The sequence below is a fragment of the Orcinus orca genome, chromosome 2, assembly GCF_937001465.1.
Source record: "Orcinus orca chromosome 2, mOrcOrc1.1, whole genome shotgun sequence".
Taxonomy (NCBI): domain Eukaryota; kingdom Metazoa; phylum Chordata; class Mammalia; order Artiodactyla; family Delphinidae; genus Orcinus; species Orcinus orca.
In genome coordinates, this window is record NC_064560.1 from 74,830,978 (window position 1) to 74,858,609 (window position 27,632).

Consider the following 27,632-nt stretch of genomic DNA (forward strand, 5'->3'; position numbering starts at 1 on the left):
CAATAGATGCAGAAAAAGAAAAAGAAATTATAAATATTTATGCACATGACATAGGAGCACATAAGGAATACATAAGGCAAATGCTAACAGCCATGAAAGGGGAAATTGACAGGAACACAATAATAGTAGGGGACTTTAACACACCACTTACACCATGGAGAGAACATCCAAACAAAAAATAAATAAGGAAACACAAGTTTTAAATGACACAATTGACCAGATAGATTTAATTGATATCTAGATTTAATTGATATCTATAGGACATTCCACCCGAAAGTGGCAGAGTACACTTTCTTCTCAAGTGCACACAGAACATTCTCCAGTATAGATCACACCTTGGGTCATAAGTCAAACCTCAGAAAATTTAAGAAAATTGAAATTGTATCAAGCATCTTTTCTGACCACAATGCTATGAGACTGGAAGTCAATTACAGGAAAAAAAACTGTGAAAAACACAAATACATGGAGGCTAATCAGTGCACTACAGAATAACTAAGAGATAACTGAAGAAATCAAATAAGAAAAAGAAAAAAAAAGAAAAAAAATGTAGAAACAAATGACAGTGAAAACAAGACAACCCAGAACCTATGGGATGCAGCAAAAACAGTTCTAAGAGGGAAGTTCATAGCAATTCAATCTCACCTCAAGAAACAAGAAAAATCTCAAATAAGCAATCTAAACTTACAACTAAAGCAACTAGAGAAAGAAGAACAAAGATAACCCAAAGTCAGTAGAAGGAAAGAAATCATAAAAATCAGAGCAGAAATAAATGAAATAGAAGTGAAGAAAACAATAGCAAAGATCAACAAAACTGAAAGTTGGCTCTTTGAGAAGATAAACATGGTCACCTAATCTATGACAAAGGAGGCAAGAATATACAGTGGAGAAAAGACAGCCTCTTCAATAAGTGGTGCTGGGAAAACTGGACAGATAGATGTAAAAGAATGAAATTAGAACACTTCCTAACACCATACACAAAAATAAACTCCAAATGGATTAAAGACCTAAATGTAAGACCGGACACCATAAAACTCTTAGAGGAAAACGTAGGAAAAACACTCTTTGACATACACCACAGCAAGATCTTTTTTGACCCACCTCCTAGAGTAATGAAAATAAAAACAAAAATAAACAAATGGGACCTAATTAAACTTAAAATCTTTTGCAGAACACAGGAAACCATAAACAAGACAAAAAGACAACCCTCAGAATGGGAGAAAATATTTGCAAATGAAGCAACCGATAAAGGATTAATCTCCAAAATATATAAACAGCTCATGCAGCTCAATATCAGAAAAACAAACAACCTAATTAAAAAATGAGTAGAAGACCTAAATAGACATTTCATTGAAGAAGACATAAATGGCCAAGATGCACATGAAAAGATGCTCAACACCACTAATTATTAGAGAAATGCAAATCAAAACTAAAATGAGGTATCACCACACACCAGTCAGAATGGCCATCACCAAAAAATCTACAAATGATAAATGCTGGAGAGGGTGTGGAGGAAAGGGAACCCTCTTGCACTGTTGGTGGGAATGTAAATTGATGCAGCCACTATGGAGAACAGTATGGAAGTTCCTTAAAATACTAAAAATAGAACTACCATATGACCCAGCAATCCCACTACTGGGCATATACCCTGAGAAAACCATAATTCAAAGGGACACATGTACCCCCAATGTTCATTGCAGCACTATTTACAATAGCCAGGACATGGAAGCAACCTAAGTGTCCATTGACAGATGAATGGATTAAGAAGATGTGGCACATATATACAATGGAATATTACTCAGCCATAAAAAGAAACAAAATTGAGTTATTTGTAGTGAGGTGGATGGACTTAGAGTCTGTCATAAAGAGTGAAGTAAGTCAGAAAGAGAAAAACAAATACCATATGCTAACACATATATATAGAATCTAAAAAAAAATGGTTCTGAAGAACCTAGGGGCAGGACAGGAATAAAGACACAGATGCAGAGAATGGACTTGAGGACACAGGGAGGGGGAAGGGTAAGCTGGGACGAAGTGAGAGAGTGGCATGGACATATACACACTACCAAATGTAAAATAGATAGCTAGTGGGAAGCAGCCACATAGCTCAGGAGATCAGCTCGGTGCTTTGTGTCCACCTATAGCGGTGGGATAGGGAGGTTGGGAGGGAGATGCAAGTGGGAGGAGATATGGGGATATATGTATATGTATAGCTGATTCACTCTGTTATAAAGCAGAAACTAACACACCATTGTAAAGCAATTATACTCCAATAAAGATATTAGAAAAAAAAGATGTGGTACATATATACAATGGAATATTACTCAGCCATAAAAAGGAGCGAAACTGGGTCATTTGTAGAGATATAGATGGACCTAGAGTCTGTCATACAGAGTGAAGTAAGCCAGAAAGAGAAAAATAAATATCGTATATTAGCACATATATGTGGAATCTAGAAAAATGGTACAGATGAACCTATTTGTACAGCAGGAATAGAGAAGTAGATGTAGAGAACAGACATGTGGATACAGTGGGGGAAGGAGCTGGTGAGACAATTTGGGAGATTAGGTTTGACATAAATACACTACCATGTGTAAAATAGCTAGTGGGAACTTGCTGTATAGCACAGGGAGCTCAGCTCAGTGTTCTGTGATGACCTAGATGGGTGGGGTGGGAGGGAGGAGGGGATATAGTTATACATATAGCTGATTCAATTCATTGTACAGCAGAAAATAACACATCGTTGTATAGCAATTTTACTCCAATTAAAACAAATTTGAATAATATATAAAAACGCTCAAAACTTAACAGTAAAACAAAGCAAAGCAAACTCCAGTTAGAAGATGGCATGAAGAGACATTTCACCAAAGATGTTCAACATCATTAGGCATACGGGAAATGCAAATTAAAACCACAAATATCACTACATACCTGTTAGAATGACTGAAATAAAAAATAGGGACAACACTAAATGTTAATAGAGAAACTCTGTCACTCATACGTTGCTGGTGGGAATGGAAAATTGTACGGTCACTCTGGAAAACAGTTTGGCAGTTTCTTATAAAACTAAACATGCAACTGCCATACAACATTTGCACTCCTGGGCAATTATCCTAGAGAAATGAAATTTATATTCCCACAAAAATCCTGTACAGAAATGTCTATAGCAGCTTCATTGGTAAAATCCCCAAACTGTAGATGTCCTTCAAAAGTGAATGATTAAATAAACTGTGGCAGATACATCCCATGGAACAGTTCTCAGCAATAAAAAGGAACAAACTCCTGATACATCCGAGAACCTGCATGAATCTTCAGGGAATTAGGCTAAATTGAAAAAAATAAATCAACAATCAAAAAAACAAAAGGTTACATTCTTCATGCTTCCATTTGTTTAACATTCTTGAAATGACAAAATTATAGAAATAGGAAATAGATTCGTGGTTGCCAGGGGTAAAAGATGGGTTGGGGGAGGGAGTGGTGGTGAGAATGGGAGAGAAGTGGGTGTGGCTAAAAAAGGGCACCTAGAGGGACTCTTGTGGTGATGGAAAGTTCTGCATCTTGACTGTAGCAATGTCAATATCCTGGTGGTGATATTGCACTGACTGTACTTTTGAAAGACGTCACCATCACCATCAGGAGAAACTGGGTAAAGTGTACATAATATTTCTCTGTATTATTTCTACAACTGCATGTGAATCTATAATTATCACAAAATAAAAACTTTAATAACAAATTTTTTTAAGGAAAACGGTTTAAATGTCTATTGTTAGGAGCCTCACTAAATGAATTACAAATCATTCGTATACTGTAAGACAAGCAGCTGTTATAAAGAATAAGGGAATTCTAATGAAGGGGGCGTCAGATCAGTTGGGTAAAAACAGCAAGGCATAGATGAGTGTGTATATGTGATACTTTTTCCACGAAATGGTATATTAGAAGTATGTTTGTAAATGCACAGAAAAAGTTTGGGTAGATAAGCTGTAAGTGTTAATAGTGATTCCTCATGGGGAAAGAGATTGGTTGGGAGACAAACTTTTACTTGTAACAACAAATGTGTGCTAAAAAATAAAAAACAAGAAAACACTTCATTTTATAAATTAAGAAATTGAGGCTTAGCAGAGGTGAAAGCAATGACCAGGGTCCCCACGCTGGGAAGAGGTTCAGTGCTTGGCTCTAAACTCAGACCTTCTGACTTAAATCCACGGTGGCTGAGGCAGGAAATTGGCAGGACAGCTCCTCCGGGCCTGCTGCTGTGCGCTGGACCCTCCTCAGATAAGGAGCTCTCTGGAGAGGAAGAACTTGGGACAAGGAAGATCTGCACGGATGTGGAGAACAGGAAATGGCCCCGGCTGGGATTTTCCCTCCTCTTGGTTCAGGCAGCACCAGGAACTCAGCAGAGGGGCAGGAGGGGCCAGCGAGCCTGGATTTCAGGAGACATCCATCCACTGTGCCAGGCTCTGCAATGGGCTCTGGGCAGCCAAAGTGCCTGCTTTCCAGGATCTCACCATCCAGGCAGGAGACCAACGACAGTCAAGTCACTAGGGTGCAGTGAGATCCTGCAATCACAGGTGCTGGGGGCCTGGGAGAGCCTCAGAGAAGAGACCATGTTTGACCGGGGCCTTGAAAAAGGATGAGTAAGAGTGAGCTTGGTAAAGCAAGAACGGTGGTTTTCTCGATGAAAAGATCAGCATGGACCAAGGCATGGAGGTAGGTGATAACCTGTGGCTGAAACTGGAAGTGAGGGCATGAAGCCAGTCAGCAAGTTTGGGGTCCATGGTGACATTCTTTAGTTGGGAGCCATCGCAGGTTTCTGCACAGGAGAGTCACCAGGTCGGTGTATGTTTCCAGAGGTGAGTTCTGGCAGCTTGGTGGAGGAGAAGTGGAAGAGGCGGGGGACAGTTGGAGGGCCACTGCTGCAGCAGCTAAGGCACCATGTGATAAGGTAGAGGCCAGGGAATCAGAAAGGCAGGTATGGTTTGGAGAAATATATCTGAAGAATATTTTGTAGGCAGAATGAACACGACTTGGTGTGGGGCACCTTTGTTGGTTTTTGGTCACCCAGCAGTCATGGCCCTCTCTCTGGTCACAGGACCATGATTTCCCTTGGTGACATCTTGGAGAAGTTCTCAGCCAAAAGGCTCTGCCCACAACACTTTTTGCAAGGTAAAAACTATCTTTACCTTGTGTCCTGAGACTTTGACTCTTGAGAGGGGCAGACAAACATGAATAGAAACGTTGGACTCTGCCATCCACCCCCCACCCCCCCTTGCAGGCCCTGAGTCTGTTTCTCCAGTCTTACTTCAAGCCCATGACCCTCCCTCTCTCTGCAGCCCCTTCCAAAGGGCTTTGGTAATGGGTGGGCTGTGGCCATGTTGGAGACAGGATGGAAGCCCCTTGGCTCTTCAGAATCTCAGAGAAGATTCTTTAGAAATTCCACTGGGCCCTGTGGGCTTCTTTCTTCATTCTCTCTATGTGGTCTGAGTTCTGCTAGGTTTGAATCATCTATTAAAGCTGAAAAATTGAAGAGTTTCCATGGCCCAGCCTCCCAGAATCTGTCTCAGATGGTGGCTTCAGGGGAATGTTGTATCCATTCCACTCTTTGAGGCACTGGGTCAGGACATCGTGCATGACTATAAATGGATGGGCCTGTGTAAATGTTTACAACACCCAATTCTCCCAAGTACCACACCTCAGTGGTAATGCCTTGGTCTCCTTGTGGATGGCACTAATTGCCATTAGGACTTTGGCTAAAAGTTGCCCTGGTGGGGAAGGGGCAGGGAGAACAATGTTGTTGCCCTTGGATGACCTCAGGTGGCAGCAGGGGGGACCTAAGGGGACTGAGTTATACTGGGCACCTTCTACATGCCAGGAACTGAGCTAAGTGAACTAAGGCTCTGACATACATGATCTCAAGTTCTTACAACAACCCTGAGGGGAACATGCCACTTACTATCCCCATTTTACAGAAAAGAAGACCAAGATTTAGAAAGGTCAGGCTCTAGTAAGTGGCAGAGTGTGGGTAGGAATCCAGGAAAGTGCATCAGATTATGCACTTTCCACCACACCACACGGACCCTGATGGAAGGGAGGATTCAAGGGGAGAGGAAGTGATCTCAATGCTCCAAGTCCTGCAGCGTGGCCCGGGCGAGGATGTCTGAGGCACATGTGGGAGACCCAAGCTTTGCATTGCATGAGAAAATGACAAGGCTGCAAAAGGCCACTCCAGATTCCTTACTAAAGTAAGTTGTAATAAAGAGAGAGAGAGAACCTGAGAGTGTAGGGGTAGGCAAGTCAGGCTTCCTGCCTCCCAGGATTCAATCAAGCTGGTCCTTGCATCAGGGAAGTGAGGGCCATTTTAGTCTCTGGAGCAGGACACATCTCCTTTCAGGGTGTCCTCCCTGCTCACAGTGATGCTGTTCTCTGAGTGCTGAACCCTTCCACCAACCCACCTACAGAAGAGGGCCCCTGGCAGCAGTATCTACACACACAGCCCTGTCTCCCTGACCCCAGAAGGTTGGACTAATTCGTTCTTGGGTGAAGCTGGTTGGTCCTGTAAAGAGAGGGAATATAAACTTAGGAGCTGCGCCGCAACCACCTTCCACCCCCTATGTGCACAGGGCATCGCAGAAGATGGGTTGGTGGAAAGAAGCAGAGGCAAGTAAGACAGATAGGGAGTAGCTTCCTGCATTCTCGGCACCTTCTAGGCCTGGTTCCCACCTCTCTTGGGGCCCAGTTGTCCGATTTCATCTTGATTTGAAGATATCACCCAAATTCCTCCCAGTAAATTTCACAGGCTTGTTTGACCTGGGCTTCTGTCACTTTGGACCAAAAGTGTCCTGGCAATTCCAGGTGAGAAGGATGTATCCTTTTGAATACCAGACTTTTGCTGCTCAAGGAGCCTCCCCAAGGATCCCAGAGGGGCTGAGGAGAGAAGGGACTAGTCTTATATCCAGTTGATGTTGAGATCCTCATTCCAACTCTAGGTGAAATGAAAGAGTTAAACTCCAAGGACGTTTATCACAATAATTGAGCCCTATCAGAATGAAGCAGGCATCACTCTCTCTATGATAACTGAACCTTTCAATGTCAACTCCAAGGACTCATACACAGCTTCTGGGTGTAATTCATCTGCCAAGACTGTTCGGTATTAACTCACTAATCTACATCTGACTAATGACTCAGGACTGTGTGTTGACCTTGACCTCACATAAAGGTTTTCATCATGCTGCCCTCCCAAACAGAGCAAGGATGGCAGGTGGCTGCCTTGTCATCACACTTGTTTCCCTCCACAACTGGACTCGCGTATTTAAAGCCTTCTGTTTTACCTTTGGCCAGTTTCCATAATCTTTCCTGGGAACCCGTTGTCTCTGGAGCTGGCCCTTCCAAGCCCTGCACTGTGACAGTGTGAAACCCTGTGCCCACAGGCAAACCAGCCTTCACCTGGCTTCATGGGGTAGGGCTGTCCCAAGAGCCCTGACTCCCCAGTACTGTCAGACCTCTGCTGTGTACAGAAGGAAGACCTGAGGAAGCCAATAGTGGCAAAAATCCAAGGGATGGGGAGTAGGTGGGAGGGGCAGGGCTGCTCTGCGTCCACCCCTCCTGCCCTCTTTTCTAGAGGAGTGATCGAGGGAGCACATATATTGCTGGCTGCAGCAAGGAGCCTTCCCCCTTTCCTGCTGGGTCCCAGAAATGGCCATGGTGCAAATGATCCCCAGCAGCTGCAAGCACCAGGGCTGCAGATCAATCCCCACCAGCACTGCTCATGATGTGACCAGAGGCCCAAGGACCACCCTGGGTTCAGTGTGTGTAATCTCAAAGCAGAGACTTTGCCTTTTATTGGAAGCCCCACGCAAATCATAAGCTTCCAAAGGCATTTATGAAGTGCCTGTTTCTTCTTTGTCTGCTTCGGTGCTAGATCAAAGAGCTACATTTTAAAATTTCATTGACTGATTTATACCCTTCCCATTTCCAAAGCAGATGATAAAAAAACCACAGGTACCAGTGTGGCCAGGAACATTTACCCAATACAAAAGAGGGGAAAACAAGCAGAGAATTATGCCTCGCCTCAGCCTGTCAGGAAGGTAGAATCTAAGATTTCATTCTCTGGGTTGTGTTTAAACTTCCCCAAGATGTAAGGGCTACTGTCATTTCTTTCCGTAAAGCTCCTCCGCCCGCGTCAGAAAGGCTTCCCCTGCTTTGTGGCTGTGCTCCAGTCCCACTTAGAGGAATTGATCTGGTGCAAGGTGGCCGGCTGCCACCGAGGAGTCCAGGCGGGCTTTCTGCTGTCACTTTCCAGTCTTCTGCACTCTGCTGCCTCTGCCCTCTTGGCCACGGCTGCTTGTGTTTCTCAGCTGAGCCTCATGCTGCGGACAGGTCTTCCAAGCTGTGCCCTGGCCTGGTTTGCAGTGCATTCTCATTTCACTAATAGAAATAAAGGTGAAGAAACAAGAGGGGACCCCTACCCCTGGCAGTTCACTGTGCCTGGCTCTGTGGGACACCAAGATGAATGCCACAAGCTATGCCTTTGGGGGAGGCAGACGCAGACCTGAGAGTGTCCAGAAGTGAAAGGGGAAGAGGAAGGTGGTGGAAAGCATTGAGTGTGGGCTCCACAAGTTCCTGCGAGAGCCTGAGTGCAGGGACTACGGGTGGGCAGGGCTGCTGTGCCGGCCTCGCGATGCGGGCAGTGAGGCCAGAGGGGGGCTTTGTTTAAACTCCGTTCCCTGCTGTTGACTCTTCTTCAACCTTAAAAACAGGAGACACAAAAATTTCCTTTTGTGTCTCTCAGGGAGTATAATGAAATCTGTGATCGGACGAGGGGCCCAACTAATGCCCCTGCTGGGTCCTCCTGTTTCGTGGCCATTGCCTGAAGGCACGCAGAATGTGGGATTTGAACTTTTGTCCTGCCATTTGCTTATTGGACCTCCATGAGTCTCATTTTCCCTTATAAAATGGGGACAGGCAACAGCCACTGCCCAGAATCTTGGAACATTAAATGAAATAAAATCTTAAAAACATATAAGTTAAAGGAAGCACATGTATGTATGTAGATGTGTTTATATAATTTGAATATACATGTATATGCACTCAGTGTCCCCTCCCTGCAGAGGTTGGAGTGCCCCAGACTGTGGCTCCCTGGCCTGAGTGTGGCTCAGGTTCTGATGGCGAGGACAGCTGCCCTGGGGCCTGCTTCTCTCCTCTCTCGCCCACCCCGTCCCTGCCTGGCAGCAGCTGCCTCAGCACCCCTGAGGCCAACTGGGATGTGCCAAAGCTCCGGCAGCTGGTCCTGGACGGGAACTTCGAGGCCTGACTGTGGGCACAGTGCTCCCTGTGCAGGCCCCAGGCCTGGAATGCCTGCTCATGAAACCCTAGCCAGCTGACCTTTGGGACACGGTGTGAAGTGAAGCCTGCTTATGCTTTGGAGGCTGGAATGCAGGGAGCAGGGAGTGGTGGGAAATGACAGGTCACCCATCGCAGTGCACCAGTGTTACCCTGGCTTTAAAGTCATCTTCCTCCCAGCTTGCTTCATCCTCACCCCAAGCGCATTGCCGTGCGCATTGCCAGCTCTCAAATAATAATAACGTCAGCAGCGACGTTTACGGAGCTCCCACTGTGTGTGGCACAGGCGCTGTCCTGCTTCATGGTCGCTCTCTCTGGTCCCTCCTACCTTGTTGCCTGCATCAGTCCCCTGGGCTGGACCCCCTCATCTTCCTAGCCTCAGCCCAAAACAGCAGAGCACAAGGGCTCACCAACCCACATCTCATCTTCTGTTTAGTATTTCCCTCCGCCTGGCATGGTACATATGCACGCAGCTGTAGAGTGTCAGAATGTAAGTGCCAGGGGCAGGCTAGGCCTGACATAAAGTGCTCTGAAGATAGTCATTGAATGAATGAATGGAAGAAGAAACAGAGGCTCAGAGAGGGCAAGTAACTCGCCCAAAGCCACAAAGCTAGAAAGTGGTGGAAAGAAAGTTTAAATTCCATTGTCTCTGGCTATTGGAGACCCCGGTATCTGAACTGCCATCTCCACTCCTCCCTGCTCTTTAGAGGCTCCCTTCCCTTGCCCCACACACCTCCGCTGTCAACTGCACCCATCCCCCATTCCCCACCCAGGGAGCATCAGGGGCCCCACCAGCCCAGCTTGTGGCCTTTCCTAACAGGACAAACCTGCAGAAGGAGAAAACAACCATGTCACCCATAAGAGGAGAAGGTTCAAGCAGGAACAGGAGAGAGCTTCATCCTGCTGGCTTCTTCCGAAACCCTGGGACCCTGTGCACAGCAGCCTTCAGAAGACAGGAGAGCTGGCTCTACCTGTCTTGCAGATTTGGAATCTAGGTCATTCTGCTGCCTCCCCTCCCCCTCTGGAAGACAAGCTGATTTCTCCTAGGGTCTCAGAGCGGGAGAGGGGACGACAAGAGAAAATGTTTTAGTGGGACCTACACCCTGTGTGCTGCTGTCAGGAACATTTCATTTTGAAGCCAATATAATTTATGAGATGCAAATGGATTTAGCATATAAAAAAAAACTTGGAAAAGGTACAAAGTGCACCTCACACCCTTGCGCTGAGGCGTGTTTGAGGCTCCATTAATCATCTCAGACAAAAGAGATTTAATCTGAGGCTAGGCAGTCTAGGGAGCCCCGGCAGCGCTCCCCAAACCCCAGGGCTGGCCGGGAGCAGCGGGTGTTGGCCGCGGCTCTGGCCCTGGGTGCTCGGCACTTGTGCTGAGCCCTTGTCTGAGTCACGCAGTAGATGAAATTACAGAGGTTCCTGCACATGATGAATCAGAAAGCAGGATCAAGCCAAATATTTGGACAAGCCTTGCCCTGAGTAGAGCAGGAGGGAGACTGTGCAGCCAGCAGCCTCCTGCCAGCTGCCTGCCCAGAGATGGTTTCTGACAAAGTGCCGCCGAGGGGCAGGCTGCTGCTTAGAGGGGAATTAGCTCCGATCCATGAAGGCACCCTGCAGTCAGATCTCTTGGCCAGGCCAGCGCTGGGAAAGAGGCCCAGAAGCATCCCAGAACCCTGAGCCGTGATTCAGTCTCACCCTCAGAGGAGGGGGCTTGTGTGGGTGCAGCGTGCTGAATTGGGGGGGAGGAGACACTTTGAGTCACGCCATCCGCCTTCTTTTCTGGGAGTCATCTGGGTGGCAGGCAGCGTTTCCTGCAGCAGTGAGCCGAGGAGGCTACGCAGCCCTCCCATCGCTCCTGCCTAGGCCGTGGTGGGGATGCAGGCGGACGCGGTGGCCACAAAATGGGGAAGGAAGTGAAGCCCTGCGCCCTGTGCCAAGGCTTTACTGCTGCGAGGACTTTCAGGAGAGGCTGAAACAACAACAAACCAGTAAAAACAATGCTACCTTAGGTTTGTCTGGAATCTTTATTAATTTTTTAAAGTTAACTTCTGAAAGAGCTCAACATTCTTGGGGTTATTTTAAGCTACATTCTCCCCTTTGCAGGGAAGCTCCCAGGAACTAAACTAGTCCACATTGGAGAGAGCAGATAAATCCCTACAAGCAAAGAGTTGCTGTTGATGAATGGCAGGGATAGTGCCCATATGCTGTGGGCTGACGACGTGCTAGGCCCCAGCTCCATGCTTCCCATGAGAATGTCCTCGGCGAGCATCCAGAGAACCCCTACAAGGTGGGTGCTACTATTTTCCCATTTTGCAGATGAAGAAACAGGCTTGGGGAGGTTATGCAACTGACCTAGACCATACAGGTAGAGACTGCACAGCCAGAATTTAAACCCAGGCAGTCAGACACCCAGATTATATTCTGCTTCCCAGCAGCTCTCCCGTTACAACCATCTGCAAAATGACCACGGGAACAGGGTCAAGTGATACCTACAGTTCTAACCCTCAACCAGGTGATCAGACCTTGGAAAGTCCAGACATTATGCCTGCCTTTGGGATCCAGGCCTGCTCTCGGAACCTGAAGAAGGCTGAGGGGAGCTGGCTTTCTCAGAGGCCAGAGAGTCCTCATGGGTCAACCAGAGTCTAGCCCACGTGGGCCAGCCCTGCTTGCTCAGAGACAAGACTCAGCAAAAACCCTCCTACCCAGACACCCTCTGAGACAGCAAGGCTGCTGAGCTTGCTTCCGGAGAAGGTCTGCCTTCTGGAGTCGGGGAGCCCCAGCTCTGGCTCACTAGCTGTGAGGCTGCTCCTATTCCTGTTGCTCCACAGAGCCTCAAAACTTGCGGCCTAAAAACCCTATTTTAGGGCTTCCCTGGTGGCGCAGTGGTTGAGAGTCCGCCTGCCGATGCAGGGGACGTGGGTTCGTGCCCCGGTCTGGGAAGATCCCACATGCCGCGGAGCAGCTGGGCCCGTGAGCCATGGCTGCTGATCCTGCGCGTCCGGAGCCTGTGCCCCGCAACGGGAGAGGCCACAACAGTGAGAGGCTCGCGTACTGCAAAAAAATAAAACAAAACAAAAACCCTATTTTATTATGCACATAGATTCCATGGGTCGAGAATTCAGACAGAATTTAGTTACAAGTAAGAAGGGTCCACTTGCTCCATGATATCTGGGGTCTTGTCTGGGAACACTCAAAAATGTGGGTAAACCCGGGGGTGGGGGGATCTATAGCTGGTGGCAGGAATCATCTGGAGGTGTCTTGGCTCATGTGTCCGATGGTTGATGTTGGCTGTCAGCTGGAACCTCAGCAGGGCTGTCACCAGAATACATACCTGTGGCCTCCCTCTGTGGCCTGGGCTTCCTAACAGCATGGAGGCCTCAGGGGAGTCTGCCTTCTTACACGACAACTGTATTTGTTTGCTATGCCTGCTGTAACAAAGTACCACAACCTCAGTAGCTTAGAACAACAAAAATGATTATCTCACAGTCTGGAGGATGGAAGTCCACATTCAAGGTGCTGCTAGGGTTGGTTCCCTCTGAGGAACATGATCGAAGGATCTGTTCCAGGCCTCTCTCTTTGGCTTATAGATGGCTGTCTTCTTGTGTCTTCACACTGTCTTCTGTGTGTGTGTGTGTGTGTGTGTCTAAATTTCCGTAAGGATACCAGTCTTATTGGATTAAGAGCCAACCTACTGAATTCATTTTAACTTGATTATCTCTATAAAGATCCTATTTCCAAAGTAGGTCACGTTCTGAGGTACTGAGAGTTAGCACTCCAACATATGAATTCGGGGGTACACAATTCAACCTATAACAACAACTTAGGGCTCCAAAGGCAAGGGTCCCAGGGGAACCAGGCAGAAACCACATGGCCTCTTCTGAGTAGCCTTGAAAGCTGAGCTTCATTCTATTGGTCACAAGCTAGTCATTAAGGTCAACCCAGATTCAAGGGGAGGGGGCAGAGACCCCACCTCTTAGGTGGAGGAAGGTCAGGAAACTTGTGGATTTTTTTTTTCCCCCTGAGATGGGTATTATCTCTATTCCTCTTTTACAGGCAGAGAAAGTAAATTTTAGCATGCTGAGGTGGCCTGCTGGGGGTTTGACAGTCAGTGCATGGTGGAGCCAGAGTTGGATCTCAGTGTGGTAAGTTTTAGAACTCCCCCAGTGTCCTTGCACAGGTTAACTCAACCTCTGTAAGTGTCAAGTATCTATGAAATGGTGACAGTGATGCCCAATTCACAGAGTTGTTTTAAGGACTGAATGAGGTGAGTTGTATAAAATGCCTGGCACAGTGCAGAAGCTCAGTTAATGATAGTTTTTCTCATCCTCCTCCTTCTCCTCCTTTTTCTTCTTCTTCTAATAAAATATAATTGACGTATAACATTATATTAGTTTCAGGTGTATAACATGATTTACTATGTGTAGATATTGCAAAATGATCACCACAATAAGTCTAGTTAACGTCCATCACCTAGCATAGTTAAATTATTTCTCTCATGATGAGAACGTTGAAGATATTCTTATCAGTATCATTAATCTTAGCTGTGGAAACATGATGTCAAGAGCTTTTGGGGGTAGGAATAATGGAAAAACATCAGACTGAAAGTTAAAATCTCTGGATCTTAATTTCAGCTGTGGATGTTTACAACTGCTAACCTTTATTGCAGCCTTATGATGTATCCAGCCCGGAGCTGAGCATTTCCCCATTTGATCCCATTTAACCTTCACACCAGCTAGCGAGGTGTAGAGCTCAGATCTGAACCTAGCAGCCAATGCACTGAACCTCTATGCTAACCCCCCTCTGACCAACAATCTGTAAGACTTTTTCCAGCTATAAACATATGTAGCCTGTAGTAATGTCCTGACCCATGTAATAATGTAATCACTCACGTTCTCATGTGGCCAAAGAGGAATTTATTTTTCTATACCTGAACGTATTTCCTATCTTTAGGTTTCCTATTTCTCCCTGATGACAAAAATTATAACCTAGTCATTTTCATGAAAACCCAGTAGAATTCAGTGATTTCTCAATTTAGATTAAAGCTTGTTGCAATTTAGGGTTTTCTCCCTGAGATGACATCTCAGTTCTGCAGGGAAATTATGGATCATCATGTCCAGGATATGCTTGGTTCATGATGGTGGTAGAGACAAAACTAGGTCTTCCTAAATCCTGTTTCATTTCGTCCACCTGAGCACACAGGAGGACTGCATTTCCCAACCTCCCTTGTAGTTAGGTTGGGGTCATGTGATTAGTTCTGGTCAAGGGTCTGTATGGGGAGATAAGGTATGCCATTTATTTGCTAAGGCAATGAAAAGCCCTCTGTGTGACTTTCCAGTCCTCTTTTCTCCTGCTTGAGGCCACCCTGGAGGTCGTAACTAAGCATTTGAATCTCTGAGTCATCACTTGGAAGGAAGCTACCCAGGAGGAGGAGTAATGCATCGGACCTAAATGAAGGAGAAACAAACTTTCAAGGACCAAGGTACTCTGTTTTGGGGTCTGTTTGTTACTGCAGCATAGCTACACTATCCTGACCATAACAAGAGTCATCCTGTGCCGGCCCCCTCTGAGATACGCACTGTTCAGTGTTGACTATCAACATTGATTTCCGCTGGTATCTATTGAAGCAACCACCACTTCCTCATGTCAATGTCTATGGGATTGAATATACCTTTACCTGGCCTCTGGTTTGCATGGCTCATTCTGCCACTGATGACCGTTTTTGTCACACCCCCAGCATCCCTTGGGCCACCAGCTTCTACACTCTTCTTACTGTCATATCCATCACAGGGGCATACGAGATTTTGGCTACTCTCCCAATCTCTGTAGGACTTCAGGAGATCCAACCCAGGCTCTTTCACTCAAGTATCCCCACATCCACTTGTTCTCAACTGCTCTCCTCCCAGGAAGCCGGTGCAAGATTTCCCTACCTTAGATTTCCCCAAACTCATCTAGTGTTGTTGTTGTTTTTTTTTTTTTTTAATCTTCCCTTGATCCCAAGCCACCTTGGAAGGACAGGGAGAATCACAGGCTTCTCCCTTCAGACTCCTTCTCCCTTGCCCTTAGCAACCTGAATCTGGTCTGCATGGCAGGTGACTTATTTGGATTCTTCTCTTGTCCTCTTCCTTCTATTATTTGGGGGAATAAACTTTATGCTACAATTTCTTTAGAGTACTTTAGTTTCTCTTTGAAATCCAGCAAACATTTCTTTTTCAAAAAGCCTCACTCTTTGTGATGGTTAATTTTATGTGTCAACTTGACTGGGTCCCAGAGTGCCCAGCCTCTTGGTCAAGCATTATTCTGGGTGTGTATGTAAGAATGTCTTGCATGATTAACATTTGAATTGGAAGATTGAGTTAATTGTCCTCCCCCCACCCCCACCTTAAGGTGGGTGACCCTCATCCAATCAATTGAAGACCTGAATAGAACAAAAAGCCTGAGGAAGATGGATCTTCTCCAGCGGGACTGTTGGGCTGGGACACCGGTCTTGTTCTGCCCTCAGACTGGAAGTTACACCATTGTCTCTCCTGGTTCTCAGGCTTCAGACTGAGGCTAGAACTACACCATTGGCCCTCCTGGGTCTCCAGCTTGCTGACAGCGGATCTTGGGACTTCTCAGCCTCCATCATCACATGAGCCAATTCCCCATGTAATTAGGAATTAAGTAATTATAATGTACTACATTTTACTATATCATATTATATTATATCACAGCATATTTTATGTGCTATTGGTCTGTATCTTTCTTTGGAGAACCCTAGCAAACACCCTTACAGAGCAAAATCCTAGATTTACATGATTATTTTCTCCTTTATAAGTTTTAAAAGTAGATTTTGAAACTTCAAAGCCAAGAATTTGATTCCTTGGTATTTGTATTCTGTTGCATTTTCTCTTTCTCAGAAAAAGGAGACCTCTGGAAGAACCAGGGCAATAAGAACATGCTGGGGGGTGGAAGGAGGATCCTTAATTTTTATCTCTGAACAAAATTGTGCTGAATAATGAGGAACATTTGCATCATGCTGATGTGCTTTACTCCACTTACAGCTCACAGCAGCCTGTCACGTGGAAATTACCCATCCTTGACAGGTAAGGAAGTTCAAGTGCCTAGCCCAGGATCAAGTGGCAATGCCTGGGCCTGGGGAGGGTGGTCTTTCTTCAGGGCATGTGTCAGCACAGCTAGAAAAAGAAGCCTCTACAAGGAAAAACCAAAGGCAAATACATGGAGCCAGTGCACGCCAGGGCAAGCTGCAAGTGTGTGGCTGTGCCCAGTGAAACCTCAAGGATCCTCAAGACCAGCATGTTTACGGGCATCCACGCTACGGGATTCAAAGAGAGAAGAAGGTAAGCTCCAAGAGCATGGACCCTCTGTTCTAGGCAGTGCTGTGTCCCCGGGGTCCTAGAGCAGCGTCTGGCCCACAGCAGGCACTCAAATGGTATTTGTCCAATGAGTGAATGAAGGAAGAGAAAGAAATGGGACCTGCTCTCAGGTCCCTCATCATTTGGCTGAGAAAACCAATTTCATGAAGAAGGAAAATAGGAGAGCAGGTGAAGCACTAAACCAGGAGAAAGAAACTCTAAGCAAATATGAATGCAGTGAAGAAAAACAATCAGTATGTGGGTAAGGCCACCTGCATATCATAAATGTCACATCTGTGTCACACAACTGACGTGGCTCCAGGGTTGTCTCTGTATGACTTACAGAAATCATGATGACTGGGAGTTCTGTTTTCTGTGTAGCTGGTATGAGAACTCTTAAGGAGAGGCTCAATTTGTTGGGGAAAGCTTGTTTTTAAGCAAATTGGGATGGAGTGAGTCTAAAGGGTATACACAGAGGATGGCTGCTTCAGAAAGGGATAAATGATTGGGCATTTCTAAAACCTCACGAGGGAAGAGAAAGCAGGGTCAGACCCCAAAAAGAGATGGGTAGAGTGTGTCATAGGGGAAGGTGCTCCCAAGGAGAGTCTTGTCTTTTGAGGCTTTTGTCAAGCAAAAAAAATGTGTGCTGTGTGATGTCCCTTCACCAAGGACCACTGACACCCCAGGGAGATGACAAAGGGCCTGGATAGGTTGGATTTCTGGTGGCAACAGTGAAGGATGCAGGACTTGTAGTTCCTGGTTGGAGTGGAGCTGAAACAGAGTCAAACACACGTGATCACGCTTTTCCACAAGATTGGTGTGAGGGTTAGTAAAGTCAGTACTTAGTACCTAGGACGTTTACCACCTGGACAAGGATGAGGTGAGATGGGGGGACTTAAAAAATTAGGCCCTGGAGGAACAGGAACTGAACATCAGTTCATTCTGTATAGTGACTAACCAGTCAGGGAAAACTCACGGCATAGATGCTGTCATTTTTTCAGGCTGTGCGCATGGCAGATATTGCTAATGGATTTCAACACTTTCTCATCCAGGCCAGACTCACATTCAGAACCTTCTCAACATTACACCCCAGGTAGCCACTACCAATGGAATGTTGGTTTAGGAGATTAAGTCAATCCACCTTCCTTGGTCTGACCCAGAGGCCACAGACAGGCAGGCAGCTGATGAGCTGAGTGGGGACTAGAGATACAATGGGTTGGTTTTTTATTCCCTCACATAAGATTTGAATTAGCTGATGACATTTTTAATTGGGAAATTTCAAATCAATATCCAGATTTCTGGCTTCTCTTGAAAAATTAGTGTCTGGCAACGTTGCACTGCTGAGGAGTGGCTCTTCCCCCACACACCGTGAAGGGTTGTGTGCTGTGCAGTTTGCGGGTCCTCTGTGGCCCCTGTTGGCCTTTTGGATTGCCTGCATCCCTGCCTCTCAGCCTAACCAGCTGAGCATGGGCAAGAGAGTGGCTCTGAAGGCGGCCCAAGTTCGAGTCTCACCTCTGCCCCTTAGGCATCGAGTGACTTTGGACAAGTCCCTTATCTTTACTGGGCCTTGGCTTTCTCATTTGTGAAATGGGGGATAACAATAGTACTTACCTCATCAGGTGGTTGTGAAGATCAAATGAATTAGAACAGGAATTAGCACACAGGAATCACTAAAACAAGCTTAGCTATCATTGTTAAGCCTTTGAAGTTTCTGTAAACACTGGAGAACCTGTCTACAAGTCCTGAGGAAATGAGGCGCAGAAGGGCCAGACAGTGTCCCCCCATGCAGGAGGACTTGGGGTCCTTGCTGAGGGCAGGTCTCTACCACCCACCCCAGGGCTTGGAAGCAGCTTTCTGTGTCTGCAGCACTCAGAACACTTGCAGTGTAGAGTATGTATTTGAGCTCAGGAAAAGGAAAGAAAACGCTTGTTATTTGACCTCACTGTTTTAAGGGTAGGCCTGGAGGGTGCTCCTATCTGAGAGGAGTTACAAGATGAAGCTAATTAGTGTAGAAATGTTGGCTGGAATGTACACTCAGAGCCAGGGAAAGGGGTCCCCGTTTTCTCTAATGACATACTTTAATAGGGTGGAGATTCAAAACTACAAACACACAAAAGCAAAAATAAACACGCAAACAAAACCCAGCAGCACCAAGACAAGCCTGAGAGGCAAAAGTCAGCCACCTCTTACTTTTCAATCTGGGGGGTGCTCTTCATGCTGACGCTCAGTCTTCCCACCCCCCTGAAATACCCTTCTGTCCCACACCCCTCAGCCTGCGAACATTCCGCTGCAGCTCCAGGAAAACCAGAGCATCCACGTTGGCCTCTGAGACCACAGGGAACACTTGATGAGGACGTGCCTGGGGTGGGGGCCTGGGTGGCACGTGGTGGAGTGAGTAGTAGCTGGGGGCACACATGGATTATTCAGCGAAAGGAGCAAATCTCCCCTCCTTGGGGAGACTGAGCCCAGACTGCTTTTGAACTGCATACCTTGTTTCCTCTCTCCTTGAGAGAAAAAAAGGCCATTGGTTCTGCTCGAAATTCAGCCAGATGGGTTCCTGAATGCCTGTTGGGCCTCTCATTTCTCCAGTTTTGCCAGCCTCTGCTTTGGGTGTTTACAGGTGAGAGAGGGTAGATTTAGATACACCTGCGCTGGAGGGGAGGGGAGGGGAGGGGAGGGGGAGAGACACAGGGGATGGGGGACCCCAGAATAACCGAGGAGCTCACACCTAGTGGAGGTGAGAGAAATGGAGAGAGAATAGATGTGAACCCTACAGACTCTCCAAACCTCCAATCCCTGGAAGCGCCCAGCCACCTTCTCCCATGTGCTCTGTGGGCCAGTGCCCCCAGCCTGGCCCTGCACGCAGCCCACGTCCCCAAACCCTGGCCACAGGAATGAACTGCTCTGAGATTGCCTAGGCCTATGGACCCCACCTTCCTCCTCTTTGCTCCTTCTGTATGTAATTCATGGCAGGAGGGACATGCCATGTCAAAATATTTTTCCTGGAGCAGGTTAGAGAGCTGGGGGAGGGGGCAGGGGGGGGAGAGGGGGCGGGCGTTTGCAAGTGGGCTCAGCAGTCTGGGAGGCAAGCGGCTTGCCAGCGTGCCAGGAAGCACTGTCAGCAGTGCATGCAGCCTGTGCTCCTGGCACACTGCCCAAGGGAAAAATCTGAACATTCTATGCGGAGCTCCTGTGCCTGCCTGTGGCCCCACCCAGCTCTGAGGCCGATAGCAGGGAAACCAAGGGTCGGACTCTAGATTTGAACCCCTCAGGGAGAGGAAGCAATCTCTTGGGCCAGGGTATTTGTAGTGGGTATAAAACTTACAGTTCAGATGTGCAGGAAAGTAACTTTCCTTATTTTCTACAGTAGAACTCAATTTATTGAAGAGTTTCATTTCTACTCAGCGGTGATGAGGGATGAACCTCATCCCTCAGGAGAGCATGGTCACAGGAGTTTACAGTTTAGTCCAGTGAACTCAGGCTCTTTGGAGAGATGCTCAGTCTTCCCCGGTGGCACATGGAGTGTGGGGACGCCCGTGTACAATCTTGTCTGGGCCCTCTGGTTTGCACGGTGTTATGGCTGGCGGGAAGCTGGGCAAGCGCCCTCCCTTCTGGGATTCCTGCTGGGGGTCCTTATCATTCCTCACTCCAGGAACAGGGAGGGGTGCAGAGGCCACACACATAAGCCTCAGCTCTCTTACTCTCCCTCTCTCTCCAGACTCTTTCTCCAGCCCAAGAAAGTGGGATGGGCTGCATTCCTGTGCGGCAGGAAAATTGCCCATATGTTACATCCTGCTCCTTTCCCATTTTACAGCTTAAAAACAAAACTCTCCATTACTATGAGGCTCCTAGAGTAGTCAAATTCACAGAGGCAGAAAGTAGAAGGGTGGATGCCAGAGGCTGGGAGGAGAGGGGAGTGAGGAGTTGCTTAATTGCTTCAAAGTTTCAGTTTGGGAAGATGATAAAGTTCCGGAGAAGGATGGTGTTGATGGTTGCACAACATTGTGCATGTACTTAATGTTACTGAACTGAAAATGGTTAGGATGGTAAAAATGAGTAAGATGGTGTATATTTTACCACAATAAAAGCTCCATGTTTAGTCTTTCTGGATTTGGTTCTTAATATATAACAAGATGCTTTGGGAATTTAGAAGAGTTTTTTCTCTCAAGTACCTGGCTCTTATCATTGAAAGACTCAGTCTGGAATGGGCTTCAAGAACCCATCCAGGTTGTCAAAAAAGGGACATCGTCTCTTTCTCTTTTTAATCCAACTATGAATTATCTTAATCCTCCCCTTGCTGCACCAGGAGGCCACTGATAAGGAAGTGTGAAAAAATTTAAAACTCATTAATTAGTTCTAGATGATATCTCCTATTATCATTAACCATGTGATAGATGTACTGGGTTGGTCAAGAGATTTGAATTTAGTCTTGTCTCTAAGACTGGTTGAGGCATAAGAGGGTCTCCCTGTGGTTCACTGATGGGATCCCTGAGCTTTAAGAATGCAGAGAGAGGGGGCTTCCCTGGTGGCGCAGTGGTTGAGAGTCCGCCTGTCAATGCAGGGGACATGGGTTCGTGCCCCGGTCTGGGAAGATCCCACATGGCGCGGAGTGGCTGGGCCTGTGAGCCATGGCTGCTGAGCCTGTGCTCTGCAATGGGAGAGGCCACAACAGTGAGAGGTCCGCGTACCGCAAAAAAAAAAAAAAAAAAAAGAATGCAGAGAGAGGTACAGGGTCTGGTAGCCAAAGTGGCAGCTAATCTCCTTATTTAGGTATTTAGAGCACCTCGCCCTTCTTTGATTCAGAACTGGAAAGATGCCATCCCATAGTCTGCTGACTTCTACAGTGTATTAGCTTCCTTTTCCTGCTGTGACAAATTACTGAAATTTAGTGGCTTAAAAGAGCACAAATTTATTATCTTGCAGTTCCAAAGGTCAGAAGTCTGAAATGGGTCTCACGGGGCTAAAATTAAGGTGTCGGCAGGGATGCGTTCCTTCTGGAGACTCCAGGGCAGAATCTGTTGTTTTGCCTTTTCCAGCCTCTAAAGGCTGCCCACATTCCTTAGCCCATGGCTCCTTTCCAGCAATCACGTCGCTGTGACCTCTGCTTCCATCATCACATCTCCTTCTCTGACTTCCTGCCTCTATCTTATAAGGACACTGGTGATTACATTGTGCTCACCTGGGTAATCCAGGATACTCATCTCAAAATGCTTAACTTAATCACATCTGCAATGTCCCTTTAGCCAAGTAAGGTAACCATTCCCAGATTCCAGGGATTAAGGCATGGATGTCTTTGGGGGGCCATTATTCTGCCTGCCATACATAGTTTCTGTTGAAAAGCCAGCCGTACAACTTATAGTTACTCCCTTGCAGGTAATGACCCTTCTGCTAATAATTGCTTTTAAGATTTTATCTTTGATTTTGGCTTTCAACAGTTTGACTATGATGTGGCTAGGAGTGACTTCCTTTGTATTTATCCTGCTTGGGTTTTGCTGAGTTTTTTTTTTTTTTTTTAAAGAGTGGGTTGATTTTTTTAAATTGGTTTTAGAAAATTCTCAGACATTATCTCTTCAAGTATTGCTTCTGCCCATTCTCTCTTCTCTCCCTCCAGGCCTCTAATGACGGCACATTAGATGCCCTTGGTGCCCCGTGTGTCTATCCCACTGTCCTGCTCTTTCCATTCTCTCCTCTATTTCAGCTGGAATATTTCCTCTTGGCCCCTCTTCGAGTTCACACATTGAGTCCTCTGTGTCCGTCTGCTGTTAAATCCATCCAAGAGGTATTGATTTCAGATACTCTCTTTTACAATTCTAGAATGCCCATTTAATTATTTTATAGATTCCAATTTTCTGTTAAATTCTCTTTTTATCCATTTTGTCCATCTCTCCCTGTACCTTATTTAATGTATTTATCATAGTTATTTTAAAGTCTTTAACTGCTAACTCCAAAGTCCTTGGTGACTTCTATAGTCTGTTTTTTATTTTTGGTCATCGTTTCCTGTCTCTAAAGTTTTTAATGTGTGCTGGACATTGTGTATAAAAGAACTCTAGAGGATGTAGAAGACTCGCCCTTTCCTCCACTCAGTTTCTGGGGCTGACTACCTCAGTCCACGAGGAACTGAGCTGGGTTGGGGCTGGGCTGCAGGTTTAGACTCCCTGCACCACTGGTTTAATCCTGTTCCTCAGGTGAGACTCTCCCAGACGTTTTACTGAAAGCCTGTCAGGTCTGTGCCCTTAGCCTGGAAAGGGTCTTCCTTCTCTCATATTCTAGGTTATCTAGTCTTCATTGCATACAGGTCTCCAAGGTCTTTTCAAGTATGATTGTTCCAATTTATTTGTTTCTTCTTTACTTGTTGCAACAGCAGTATTGCCTGCTACTACCTACTACATCTTTCTAGGAAGTGAAACTCCCTTCCTCTACACTTCCAAACAGCAACAGGTGAAAACACCTGTGGAAAAACAAGGTAATGAAGAAGACAAGGGAGGAAATGGGTGGTGGTTTCTCCAGAGAATTAGAAGAGGGCCCTCTTTTTTTTTTTTTTAAGTCTTTTATTGAATTTGTTACAATATTGCTTCTGTTTTGGTCTTTTGGCTGCAAGGCATGTGGGATCTTAGCTCCCCGACCAGGGATCGAACATGCACCCCCTGTATTGGAAAGCAAAGTCTTAACCACTGGACTGCCGGGAAGTCCCTGGCCCTCGATTTTGAGGTCGTTGAGAGGGTCCAAGAAATACTACCCTTCTTTCTCACCCATGTTCTGAAATATGAAGCCAGGAAGATGGTTCCACTGTGATGAGTCTGGACAGAATTGGAAAGATGATGCAGGTGTGGCAGTAGGACAGACATGAAGGAAAGCAGAAGAGGACAGGAGGACTGGATGGGAAAGAGACGTGGAGCCTGGAGGAGCCCTTGGAGCTGAAGGCTGGGGTTGCAGGGACTGTCAGCCTTTGGATGTGGCAGGGGAACTGGGAAGGCAGCCTCAGTGCTGGGTAAATAGGTCCAGAGTTTTCATTGCTACAATCCTGACCCTCCATGACTATGACCTCAGGGGATCCTTTTGAAACTCAGATCTGACCAAGTCCAGTCAACAACCTTGGACATTTCTTCATCTTCAAGGGGAAGAATAACCTCTTTGGCATGACTTTCCAGGCTCCTCTCTGTAATCCAACCTGCTTTTTCAGCCTCATCCTCCAACATTCTCACCTTGTCCCCATTCCATATTTGTCCTCAATACAGGACTCTCCTCTGACACTGATCCCAGGGCAGAGCAAGGTGGGGCAGGCTAAGGCTGGTAGCTCTGGAAAGGCCAGGCCTGCCAAGGAAACCACTGAGGGGGTTGGTCCTGAGGCCACGCCAGGCCCAAGCAATATTTAGAAAGGAGGATGCAAGCTTTGAGCCTAGAGACAAAGATGGGGGAGGGGCCAAACAGAACAGAAAGAACAGCATAAGGATGGGCTGGGAAGTGGCCCAATCCAGGAATGACTCCTGCAGAAGACGGCTTCCAGCCACAGCATCCCTTCCAGATTAGGCTTACCTACCCCTACCTGGACCACAGCTGTGATCACCCATGGGCCTCCATGCCCTCTGATGTCACCACCCCTTTCCTCTGCCTGTGTGGCCTGCTGGAGTACCTTCCCTCACTCAATGAGCTGGCTCATCCTTCGAGGCTCAGCTGGTCCCTGCTATCACCACAGCACTTGTCCCAGGCCTCCTAGGTGCCTGTAGGTGAGTCTGTGCTCTCCACTATCTCAGAGAAGAAAAAGCAGACCCACTTGTCCCCCAGCCTGTACCCGAAACGCAAGGGAAGCTGAGAAATGGATTTTTTTAATTCAACAGTGGAAAATACAGAAATGCAGGGTGGCCTGTAATCTGTCATTCACTACATCAGATTATTAGCTTCCCCTGAGCAATCACAATCACTGGGGCTTGTGGCCGGAACTGTGAAGACAGTGCCACCAGCCCAGGTGAGCCTTGCCCCGCAGGTGGCTCATGATCTCACATGTGAAGAGATGCCTCACCTCCCCCAGGAGCCTTTTGTCTTCAACCAAGAGCTGCTATCGGCCCTGCAGGGGCACCACTGTGTCCGGTGGGATTGCTTCTCTGCAGACTCCCACTCTACCACCTCAGGACTGTAGGCCATGCGGTCATGGGGACTGAGAGGGTCTTAGCTTACAAGCTGACTTCTTGGGAGCCCGTCCACAGGTCAGTGGCCTGAGCCATTACTCCACGCAGGCGCTTTGCCCACTGGCCTCCTTCAGCCATGTCCAGGGAGGCTAGCTTCCTCTCAGGAGTGGGGCCTTGCTGCTGCTGTCAGCAGATGGGACCAGGCCGGGGGCACGGCCCCTCACCAAGGACCCAGGAACCTTAGGTGAACAACAGAAAAGTAAGAAGTTCTAAGGAGATGGGCTGGACTCCAGGGCAGCCTCCACCCCCAGCAGGGGATAGCCTGGCACAGGGCTCAGCAGGTGGACAGAGGATGCTATTTGTTCCCCAGATGGGGCCCAGCAGGAAGGATGGCAAGCCCTGGCCTCCAGCCCCAGGCAGGCCCAGCCTCACAAAGACCCCCAACAGAGCTTGGCAGTGGGGACAGGGACTGCATGGGGACAAGGCCTGGCTTGGTGGACTTCTCTTTTTGCCAGCTGGGGTGGGGAGCAAGCCTTGGGTTTGACTGGTGCTGGGTCGGTAAATATTTGGAGAACGTGAGCATTGGAAATTTCTACAGTAAAGTAGGCAGGGGCTCTGAACCACTGAGATTTGGACACTGATATTGGAGACCTTTGTCCCTTGGGGCTGGTGACGGGTGTGCACTGATTCTGTGGAAAGGGCCACTGTCCTGGGACCTGGTACACAAAGGAACCTCCACGCAGACCCACAGGCTGACGAGAGGGAAGAGCTGCCATTGTGCTTTCGGCAGGAGGGGGCAGAGGGGACTCAGCCCACTTTTAACAAAGTGACAGAGCCCACGGCCACCTCCTGTGCAGAGAGGGCCAGGGCCACGTGAGGGTGGCTGCCGCCAGACTGGAGAAACAAGGAGACCAGTCTGATCCTTCAAAACAAGGAGACATCCACATTTGTAACTGAGATGAGAGGAGAACTGCATTATTTATGAAATAGCTCAGCCCAGAGTTAACAAGGAAGAAGGAGGCCTTTAGAGGGGAAAGTGGTTTCCAAAGCATCCATATTTCACTGAAAAAAACACACACAAACTATGATTTAGGGTGTGCTGAGGTTTAGAACCGGAGATGACTCTAGTGCAGTTAGACCATGGGAGAGGGGATGAGGGTGTGGGCAGGGGGGGCAGAGGGACAGAGAGTGGGCGAGGGGGCGGGGGTTGATCCTGCAGGCTCCCTGTGGGAGGCGGGCACATGCAGGGGACACTCCCTGGGCATAAAAGAGAGTGTGTGCGCATGGATGTGTGTGTGTGCCCGGTGTGTGTGAATACACTTCGAATGGATCAAGGGACAGAGGGAAGGTGCACCCCCAAAGATGCAGAGCCTTCTGGGACTTGCATGTTAATTCTGTTTGCCTGGCTAATCTGCTGTAAGAACTTGGGCCAAGACTCTGAGAAAATGGTATTTTTCATCTATTTTTTTTAAATTAAGGTATAATAAATTAAGGTATAAAGTGTTCAGTTTGACGAGGTTTGGTCATTGTATATGCCCATGTGACAACCACCATGGTTGTTGCAAACAACATATAGAACATACCCATCACCCAGAAAGTGCCCTCGTGCCCCTGATCACTTTTTGACTTCTATCCACGTAGATCAGTTTGCCTGTCCTAGAAATTCATGTAAATGGAGTTGTACAGTATATGCTCTTTCGGGTCTGGCTTCTTTCACTCAGCATAATGTTTTTGAAATTCACCCATGTTGTGGATTTAACAGTAAGTGGTCCTTTTTATTGCAAGTAATATTCCATTAAATGGATATACCATATTTTGTTTATCTGGTTGATTCTTATGAATATGACTACTATAAATATTCATGTTCAAGTCTCTGTGCAGACATATGTTTTCATTTCTTTTGGGTTGGCACCTAGGAGTTTAATTGCTGGGTCATATGTGGATACATGTTTCCCACTGTGAGAGGCTGCAGAACAGGTGTCCATGCACTGGATGGAGTTCCAGTTGGCTCACATACTTCCCAGCATCCACTGTATTTTATTTTATTCAGTCTAGTGGATGTGAAATGGTATCTCATTGTAGTTTTCATTTGCATTTTCTAATAATGACTGATGATGTTGAGCACTTTTTCATGTGCTTATTGGCCATTCATGTATCTTGTTCATGAGATGCCTGTTGAACTCCTTTGCGCATTTAGAAATTGGGCTGTTCTTTTTGTTGTTGTTGATTTGCAGGCATTCTTGATATAGTCTAGACCCTCCAAGGTTTTTCAAAGTAAAACAGCAGCTACTAGTCATGTGACCTCTGTTCCTTAGGCTGAATAATGTCACCCCTCCCTCCCGCTTCATATCATACCCTTTGGGTGGTATACTGGGTTTAAAATGCATCCACTGCGATCCCGTGGTGGAAATGCTAAATTCTACTTAATCAAACTCAGCTGTCTTTCAAGGCTCTATTCTGCTGAAAGTAGAAAACAAAACAAATGAACGAACAAAAGCAATCTTACTGTTTCAAAGTAAACTCCCATTTAAAGACTTAATCTCTTTCTCATAATTACTCTGGCAATTCAGGATTTAACTAAGTTAAAGTCCCTTTCATATTTCTATCCTCTCAAAAGTCTTTCTGTCCCCACAAAGGATGGTCAAGAAGTTGTTTCTGTTCCTCCTGGTCCACTCCCTGTCCTCCAGGTTCAAGTCAGACTGTGTGAGAGGCATGTGGGGTCAGCCATGGTCCCTGCAGGTCAGCTCCATCCCTGGACCCACGCTACTACTGACCATGACCATGCCTTGGCCTCAGCTATAGGGTCTTGTCTCCT

The 27,632-nt window shown here is 46.9% G+C and overlaps 1 long non-coding RNA gene across 4 annotated transcripts; it reads left to right on the forward strand.

Annotated features, from left to right (window-relative positions):
* Window positions 1–10,884: 10,884 nt before the first annotated feature.
* On the forward strand, window positions 10,885–19,715 carry LOC117202018 (uncharacterized). 4 transcript variants are annotated; one of them, XR_007475606.1, is made up of 4 exons: window positions 10,885–11,351; window positions 11,446–11,629; window positions 13,396–14,821; window positions 16,239–19,715. It is a non-coding gene; the product is annotated as an uncharacterized LOC117202018 (long non-coding RNA). The 4 variants fall into 4 exon arrangements; XR_007475605.1 differs by lacking the exon at window positions 16,239–19,715 and adding an exon at window positions 15,727–16,230 and having other exon boundaries at window positions 10,886–11,351; XR_007475607.1 differs by lacking the exon at window positions 16,239–19,715 and having other exon boundaries at window positions 10,896–11,351; window positions 13,396–13,484; window positions 14,678–16,230.
* Window positions 19,716–27,632: the final 7,917 nt, after the last annotated feature.